Genomic DNA, 8,692 nt, shown 5'->3' on the forward strand with positions numbered 1-8,692 from the left:
GGTCAGAAGAAGGCATCAGAGGAACTGGAGTTACAGATGGTTGTTAGCTGCCATGTGGGTGCTGGAAATCAAACCTGGAACTTCTGGAGGAACAGTCGGTGTTCTTAACTGCTGAGCCATCTCTCTAGTCCCTAAATAATATTCTTTATTGTATTTTATATACATTATATTTTCCACCTTCATCAAATTTTCTTTCTTAATTTCTCCATGGATGAAAATTTGGTTTTTAACTTGGCTATTGTGAATAGTGTGGCAATGTACTTGGAAGTGCAATCTCTTCAACCTACCTAATCCGAATCTTTCAGCATGATGAATACAGCAAATAGCTAACTACTGTTAGTCAGTTAACTGACTTGAATGTTACCAGGCATATGGACCTTGAATATACTTATAGTGATGATTGGTCTTGGTTATCAAATTGACTGGATTAAGAAATATCTATGGGGCTGGAGAGAGGGCTCAGCGGTTAAGAGCACTGACTGCTCTTGCAGAGGACCCGAGTTCGATTCCCAGCACCCACATGGCAGCTAGGAACCATCCTTAACTCCAGTTCCAGGGGAATCCGATGCCCTCTTCTGACCTCTGCAGCACTGCATGAAACAGGTGCACTCACATACATGCAGGCAATACACTCATACACATAAAATAAAAATAATAAAATATATTTTTTAAAAAAGAAATATCTATGTCTGGTAAAACTTAACCTCTGTGTGTCTGTGGAAGAGTTGTTAGAGAGGATTGACATGTGGAACATGTTTTCAAGAGACAGCTAGACTTTATCTTATCCTTGATTCACCTTCTGCAGAACTGAGCTCCATCAAAGCCCAAAGGTTGTAACCTCACTTTTATGGACTCTTCATGAATATAAATATTGACAGGGAAGGTGGAATAGAAATGATAGAATGTGTGAAGTGCAGGAGAGCCATAAGCTTCATTAAAGGAAACCATAAAGACATAAATTCCATAAAGTGGCCTACAGGTCCTAAATTGGCAGCCTGGCCTTGCTCAAGCCTGATCAACTGGTCACTTCTTAGACTGAGAGAGACTATTTATGGAGCCAACCTGCCTCCATTAGAGCCATAAATAGCTCACCTACCCTTCCTGAGAAAATAATCTTAGGAAGAAGACCCTCAGTCACAAGGACACCAGACCCTGGCACCAAGTTAAGTCCTGCAGCTATGTCTAACAACTTTCCTAAAAACCCTCAAGATCCTTTTCTTTGGTTGAAGATGCCTGTTTCCAAGGCCTGCTTTTGCCCCTTGCCTGCTCTGGCTCTTATTTCTTAACTTTAGACTTCATTCCTTTTCTACTCTCCTAAATGTAACAAGAAACACTGAGGAATGGGAGATGTCACAGGGGTGAAGCTGGCAAATATAAAAATGATGGTTGTCATTTTTAGCTCTTCATAACTCAGTATCAGGAATTTGTCCCTCTCCCTCAATGCACATCCAGTCAGAGATGTGCTTAAGCCATGACCCATAAAGCACAGGAAAGTAGAAAGTGTAAACTACAAAGTATGAAAGCAGGCTCCTGCTCGATAATCTTCATTTTCTCCCAACTTCAGAGGCCTTAGGTAAGAATAAAGATCAAGTAAAAATAGTATGTTTATTGAGTTCAAAAATGATTGCTTGAGACTCACATGTAATACATTGATTGAAATGAAGTTCATTTCCCTTCTGATGGCTAGGTTCATGGTGCAAAATCATACTATGCAATTTTCAGGGAGAAAAAGGCATTCACCTTCTTACTCGCCTGTCGACATAGCATGCTATAGTACCCACCTGCCAGGCAAGAAGTTCCCTCTGGTACAATATAGCATGACTGTGAGGGGAATAACCAACCACTTTCTGGCTAGATTTGAGTTCCCATCTCCAACCTCTTCAAAAGCCTGTGCCTAGGGAGTTCATAGACTTCAGTGTGGAAGCTGATACTTTTGTTTTGCTAAATGGAAATACTGTGACCATCAAATTGCCTGCCAAATATTTATATTGATTCCCACAGATTAGTGATTCAATGAGTTTTTGTCAGTGAAGAATCTTTTGGCAATGGATGGAGGTTACTGCAGAATTCACAACAGCTTAAATTGCTAGGAGTGATTATTGACTGCTCAGTTGCAAATGGGACATCTATATCAATCCCTCTAAGGCTCAGGGAATATTCTGGAAGGAAAGAAAGAATATAAAAGCCACAGCGAGAACACTGTCTTCTACATATGCCCTATCCATAACACTCATGATGTGACAACCTCTGTGATTACCTGCAGGACATGAACAAGATTGGGCCTAGTCAAAATGTTGGCAAAGTTTTTTTGTACAAATTTAATACTTTAATAGCCTGGTATTTATCATGTATATATGATTTAGGGGAATTCAAAAATTGTTGCAGATATTTGTTTGGGAAAAAATCCTCTATGAGATGGAATAAACAGTGATTTTAAAAAGCCAAAATAAAAAGTATGATCTGCAAAAGAAATGTGGATATGGATGGAGAAAGGCCAATGAGGCCTGACCCCTCTATGAGGTGCTATTTGCAGTTTATCATTGCTATGTGGAGATTAGACATTTAACAGAGGCAACTTAAACCAGTGTTCCTGGAAATAAACCCTCAGTCATGCTCACATAAGGAAACCTAATGAAGCTGGGGGGTGGGGAGAGAGAGAGAGAGAGAGAGAGAGAGAGAGAGAGAGAGAGAGAGAGAGAGAACAAGAACAAAGAAATGTAGAAGGGAGAATGGTTGGGGAGAAGAAGGGATCAGTATCAGTAAGAGAGAGAAAATATAAGTGAAGGGAAATTGGGACAACATGGCACTCCTGACCAGAGAACAGCTTGTCCTCCAGCCCTACCCTAAGAGCATCCGGTTCTATATTGGGAACAAAGTTCCCCCTGTAGCTGTCTGCAGACCACTCCCTGAAGCTGCTTCCAAACTTCCCCTTACAGCACCCTCCTAAACCCTTCTGCTGGAACAGCTTCCAGTCCCACAGGAAAGTTGCTGCTCTCCTCTGTGCTAATAAAAACAGTCTTGTCTGCTGAGGTCAGAGTTGTTCTCTTTCCTTGTCTCTTGTACCTATACTCTGCACTTCACAATCTAATAATAGGGTAAGGGGGTTCAATATGATCAAAATTACATAAGTATGAAAATGTCATAATGAAATTCATTATTGTGTATAATTAATGTTTGGGAGGAACAAAAGTTAAGTTCACTGCTACACATAACCTTACAGAAATATCATTTCTGCCATGGAATGCTGTGCTATCCTGAAGGGCTGTAATGGTAGGGACATGTGGTAGGGGAAGGAATAACATCAACAAAGGAAGCCAGAAGGAGAAGGAGGTTGGGCATCACCAGGCTCAGGCTTTAGAGAACTACTGTAAACCCATTCTGAGAACAAGACCCCTCCCACTAGGATCCACCTCTTTAAAGTTGCACCACCTCTAATTAGCATCACCATGAGAATCAATCCTCTAAACGATGGACGAATTTAAACATTCAAACAGAGTTCTGGTTTCACCCCAAATGTTCATGGTCATTTCTTATTACAGAACGCCTTTCATTTCCTCCTGGACAGTCCCCATGTCATAACTATTCTTGCACTTGGGCAGTGCTTACTCTTCATGTCTTGGACTCCGCTGTTACCTATTCTCTGAAACAACAACTGAATCAAGTCGGAGAGGGCTGAAGAGTTCAGCTAGGGTCAGAAGAAAAGTAAAAACGAAGTTGAAGAGCTTAAGGAAACCTAGAGGAAAAGTGATGCCCTAGAAACCCTATGAGAAATGCACATAGAGTATCTGGACATTAATGTGTATGTATACCTAGGAGCTGCTTGGCAGAAAATGCAGTGCCGGATAGAAGAGATCTCCCTTAGAGTGACAAGCATGCCACACAGCACTCATCAAAGAAGCTTCTTTCTGCAACAGATGGAGGCTACTGCAGAGTTGCACATCTGGTCAGGCATAGAGATCACACACTTGGGAGATGCCCAGTATTAGGTGACACATCTGTAGTGGAATCTCTATAATTAAAGCTCATGGAACACAGTGGAATAAGGGGTAGAGAGAGGACTAACACGCCCCTCAACTCACACCCCTCAACTCGCACCCCTCAACTCTCACCAGTGAGGCGTCCGTGTAAATCAGAGTGTGATAAACACAGGCCACAAATGGCCAAGTTTTGGAGAACAAGAGACTGTAGAGTGTAGGATGGGACTCCTATATGGAACCTCACCTACCCATGGCTCAGGGACCATTGCAGAAGAGGAGGTAGAAAGGTTGTAAGAGCCAGGGCTGGTTCCTGAACATGAGGTGGGAGTTTCCAGGCCACTGGAGGCTTGCTCACGTAAGCCTGTGGCAGTGGTGGCATTGAGCATGGGACCCATGTCAACTTAATTAAAGAAGGGCCCAAAGGGGAGGTGAGAAATAGGTGGTAGGCCAGCACTAGATTGAGAACTATTTGAGACTGATTGATGTTGGGTGAGGGAGAGTATGACTTCCATAAGACCACTGGATGGGCTGGCTAGACTCCAGTGAACACATTTATACTGAAAGACATTTGGGTAATAAGCACCTGAATGAATAGGACTCAGTATGTATGGCAATGTTGTTGGGGGGCATGGAGGAGGCATGGATGGGGATTTGAGTGGGAAATGTATGAAATTTTAAAAAGCTCCATAAAAAATAAATAAATAAAAAGAATTTAAGACTGGCTTTAATGTTGAGAGGAAATCAGATGTAGAGAGAAGGACAGAGATGTTGCTAACTTAGAACGAAGAATTACAAGTAGCTTTGAAGAGCCAAAGGGTAAGCGGTATGCTGGGGCACATGTATGTAATGCCAAAACTCAGGAGATGGAGACAGGAAAATAAGGAAGCGCTCAGCCTTGGCTGTATAGTAAGTACAAGGGCAGTTCAGTCTGACGTACATGAAAACACACTGAGAAAGTGGGGGGCATGTGTGCAAAAAAATCTAGATGATACTTAACAGTGGCTCTTGTCACTTTAGTGGCAGAAAGTGACTGTTCCTTTGAGGATTCACTGAGATGAGATCTGGGGTACATGATATTGTCAGCCCAGATTTTTTTCAAGTTTTCTATGTCACTGAAACTGCCCTTGAACTTCTGATCCTCCTGTCTCCACTTGACAAGTGCTGTGATTACAGATGTGCATTACCACACCTGTCCTGGATATTTGTTATGTTTTTGTTCACAGTGTGGTTAAAATAATAAATGACAAGACCCAACACATGGGATCTAGGAACAAAGAGCCCTAAGAACTACATTTCAGTTTAGGGTCATGTTCAATAAACAGATTCATAAACACTTGACTACCAGTGATGTATTGTGAGGAGAAATAAAATTCAGATGATAGAGATGGGAGGATTGCCAAGAAAAATTCCAATCAATACACCAACCTATTGGCAGAAAGTGAAATGAAGGCATAACTCAAAGCTGTGTAAACTAATGAATAATTGCATATGTGGAGAAAGGGAAAGGGATAGGGGACCTGGACTTTTAGAAAGGAATGCTTCCTTCTTCATGAAGTAGATGGTGGTTAGTGCAGAAACTTACAGCTGGTCATAGTTCAGAGATTGAGTGTCTATGGAGTGCTAAAAAATGGGAGAACTGTATTACACTCTATCCTCCCAAAACTCAGGGACCATTAAGGTGATGGGGTGGAAAGACTGTAAAAGTCAGAGTCTGGCAGGACCAGAGGAAAACAGTGTCTCCTGGACATGATAGGGCCACTGCACTCATGAACTCACAGCAGCTGTGATTTTTCTGCTGAAGACCTGCACAAGATCAAGCCATTACTCATTCTTGCATGGTGTGGGGAGATGCTTGTAAGCCCGCACCAGTAGCTGGACATAACAGACATCTACAGACTACTCCACTCAAGCACCAAAGATTATACATTTAACTCAGCAGCCCATGGAAGTTTCTCTAAAATCAACAACATACTGAGTCACAAAACTTCAACAAATACAAAAATTGAAACAATTCCATGAATTCTATTGGATCACAATGCAATAAAGCTTAAAATCAACAGCAAAAGAAGCTCTAGTAAGTATTGAGCTCATGGAAAGTAAACAACACACTCCTCAGTGATGAATGGGTCAAAGAAGAAATCCAGAAAGAAATAAAAGTATTCCTGGAACTAAATGAACATGAAAACAACATAAGAAACCTTTGGGACACACTTCCTAAGAGGGAAGTTTACAGCTCTAAGCACCTACATTAAAGATTAGCTCATGGTGCTGGAAAGATGGCTCAGCGGTTAAGAACACTGGCTGTTCTTGCAGAAGAGCCAGGTTCAAATCCCAGCACCCACTTGGCAGCTAACAACTGTCTGTAACTCCAGTTCCAGGGGATCTGACAGTTTCTTCTGTCTTCTGTGGCCATTGCACAGCACAGGTACACTTACCTACATGCAGGCAATACAAGCATACACATAAAATAAAAGTAATAAAATATTAAAAAAAATCAGTTCTCATCAGTGAGGCTTCTTCATGTAACAGGGTGATTAATATAGAAGGGCACAATTGGCCAAAGAGTAGAGAATAAGAGACTGCAGAGTGCATGTCCTCGGATAGGACTCCTATATTAAACCTCGCCCACCCAGGGTTCAGGGACCATTATGGAAGAGGGGGTGAAAAGACTGTAAGAGCCAGGGTTGGTGCATGACCATAAGGTAAAACAGTCTTCCACTCTTCTGGGACCTTGCTCATATGAACTTACAGTACTGGTGTCAACACGCGCAAAACCCATGCAAACTCAATCAGACAAAAACCTAGCATAGAACTGGGAAAATAGGCAGCAGGCACCAACCTTAGCCAAGGGACTATTGGCAGCTGATCTCTGCTATGTAAGGAAGAGTTGGTCTTCTTTAAAGGAGTGATGGTAGATAAGGCTGAACAAGTTCTAGTGAATGAATTCCTCCCAAGGGATATCTGGGTACATAAACTTGACTTGATAGGCCTTAACATATATGACAATGCATGAAATCCACTGGGTGGGCTATAGGGAGTTGCAGATAGGGGAGGAGGGTCTAAATATGATTAAGATGTATTGTATGACATGCACAAAAATTTGATAAAATATATATTGAAAAAAACACAAAAGTAAATCCAGAAAGAGCACAGTATAAATGACCTAATGTTGGACTCAAGAATCTGGAAAGGCAACATGAAATCAAACTCAAGTCCAGCAGATGAGAAGAAATACCGTCAGAATACAAATCAATGAAATAGAAACAAAGAAAACATTACAAAGAATCAATGAATCTCAAAGCTGATTCTTTGAAAACATAAAAATGATAGACAGCAGTACAGGTCCCTCCATCTGCCCCTCCAGGGGTCCACGCCCACCACCCAGTTCTCCATGGATGATATAGCTGTGTCTGGTTGCCCACACCTGTTCCTACACCTGCAAAGCCAGTGCGAACTCAGTTCTCTCTTGCCGTTGTCCCCTCCTCCATCGTGGGTCGCCCATGGCACCATGGTGAGATAGTGGGCATAGGCTAGAAGGACTCCTACATGGGGGATGAGGCCTAGAGTAAGAGAGACATCCCAACCCTGAAATACCCCATCGAGCATGGCATTGACACCAACTGGGAAGTCATGGAGAAGATCTGGCACCACACCTTAGACAATAAACTGCGTGTGGCACACCAGCCATGTATGCAGCCTTCCAGGCTGTGCCATATTATGTCTGGACCTGGCTGGCAGGGATCTGACAGACTACTTCAAGAAGATCCTGACTGAGCGTGGCTGCAGCTTCACCACCACAGTAGAGCTGGAAATCATATGTGGCATCAAGGAGAAGTCGTGCTACGTTGCCCTGGACTTGGAGCAAGAGACGGTCACCGCTGCATCTTCCTCCTGGCTAGAGAAGACCTATGAGCTGCCTAATGGTCAGGTCATTACCATTGGCAACCAGCTTCTGCTTGCCCCGCAGCACTCTTCCAGCCTTCCTTCCTGGGCATGGAATCCTGTGGTAACCATCATGAAGTGTGACGTCGACATCCACAAGAACCTCTATGGAAACACAGTGTTGTCTGGTGGCACCACCATGTACCCTGGCATTGCAGATGGGATGCAGAAGGAGATCACCGTTTTGGCTCCCAGCATGATGAAGATCAAGATTCTTGCTTTTCCCGAGTGGTACTGCTCCATGTGGATGAGTGACTCCATCCTGACCTCACTGACCAGTTGCTGGCTCCAGGAGTTCCATGGTTCTTGGAAAGAGTGCTGTTTGACAAAGTTCCAGCTGAAAGCCGATGACCGCTGCTCTTTTGGTGGATATCCCTTCCCCAGTTACCCCTGGTTTTTGTAATTTGTATAACCTTCTCTTCTTTAAGTATTCTGATAACCAGCTCTGATGATGGGATGGGAAACTAAACTGGGGAACTCTCTGCCTTTAGCAGAATTGTTGTTACTGAAACAAAATGAAAGTAATAAGATAGACGACTTCCTCCTATGACTATGATCTTGTTTGGACCTGCATTTGTGATTAATAATGAGGCTTGGTTTCCCCCAAAAGAAAAAGATAGCATGCAATAGAGGCCCTGCTGCCTTTTACAGGAGTTTATGACTTTAACCCTAAAGGAGGAACTATTGAGACTAAAGTTTGGTATAAGGAGAAACTATTTGGCTTAGGGAAATGCCTTCTTGGATACAAAGATTAGCTAAGTCAGTAAAAAGCT

General features: G+C 42.7%; 1 pseudogene; it reads left to right on the top strand.

Moving 5' to 3' along the window:
* The first annotated feature begins 7,477 nt into the window (after positions 1–7,477).
* Positions 7,478–8,387, top strand: LOC103740633 (annotated as a pseudogene).
* The last annotated feature ends 305 nt before the right edge of the window (positions 8,388–8,692 follow it).

Source organism: Nannospalax galili, unplaced genomic scaffold (genome assembly GCF_000622305.1).
Source record: "Nannospalax galili isolate Female #2095 unplaced genomic scaffold, S.galili_v1.0 scaffold730, whole genome shotgun sequence".
In the NCBI taxonomy this organism is placed as follows: Eukaryota; Metazoa; Chordata; class Mammalia; order Rodentia; family Spalacidae; genus Nannospalax; species Nannospalax galili.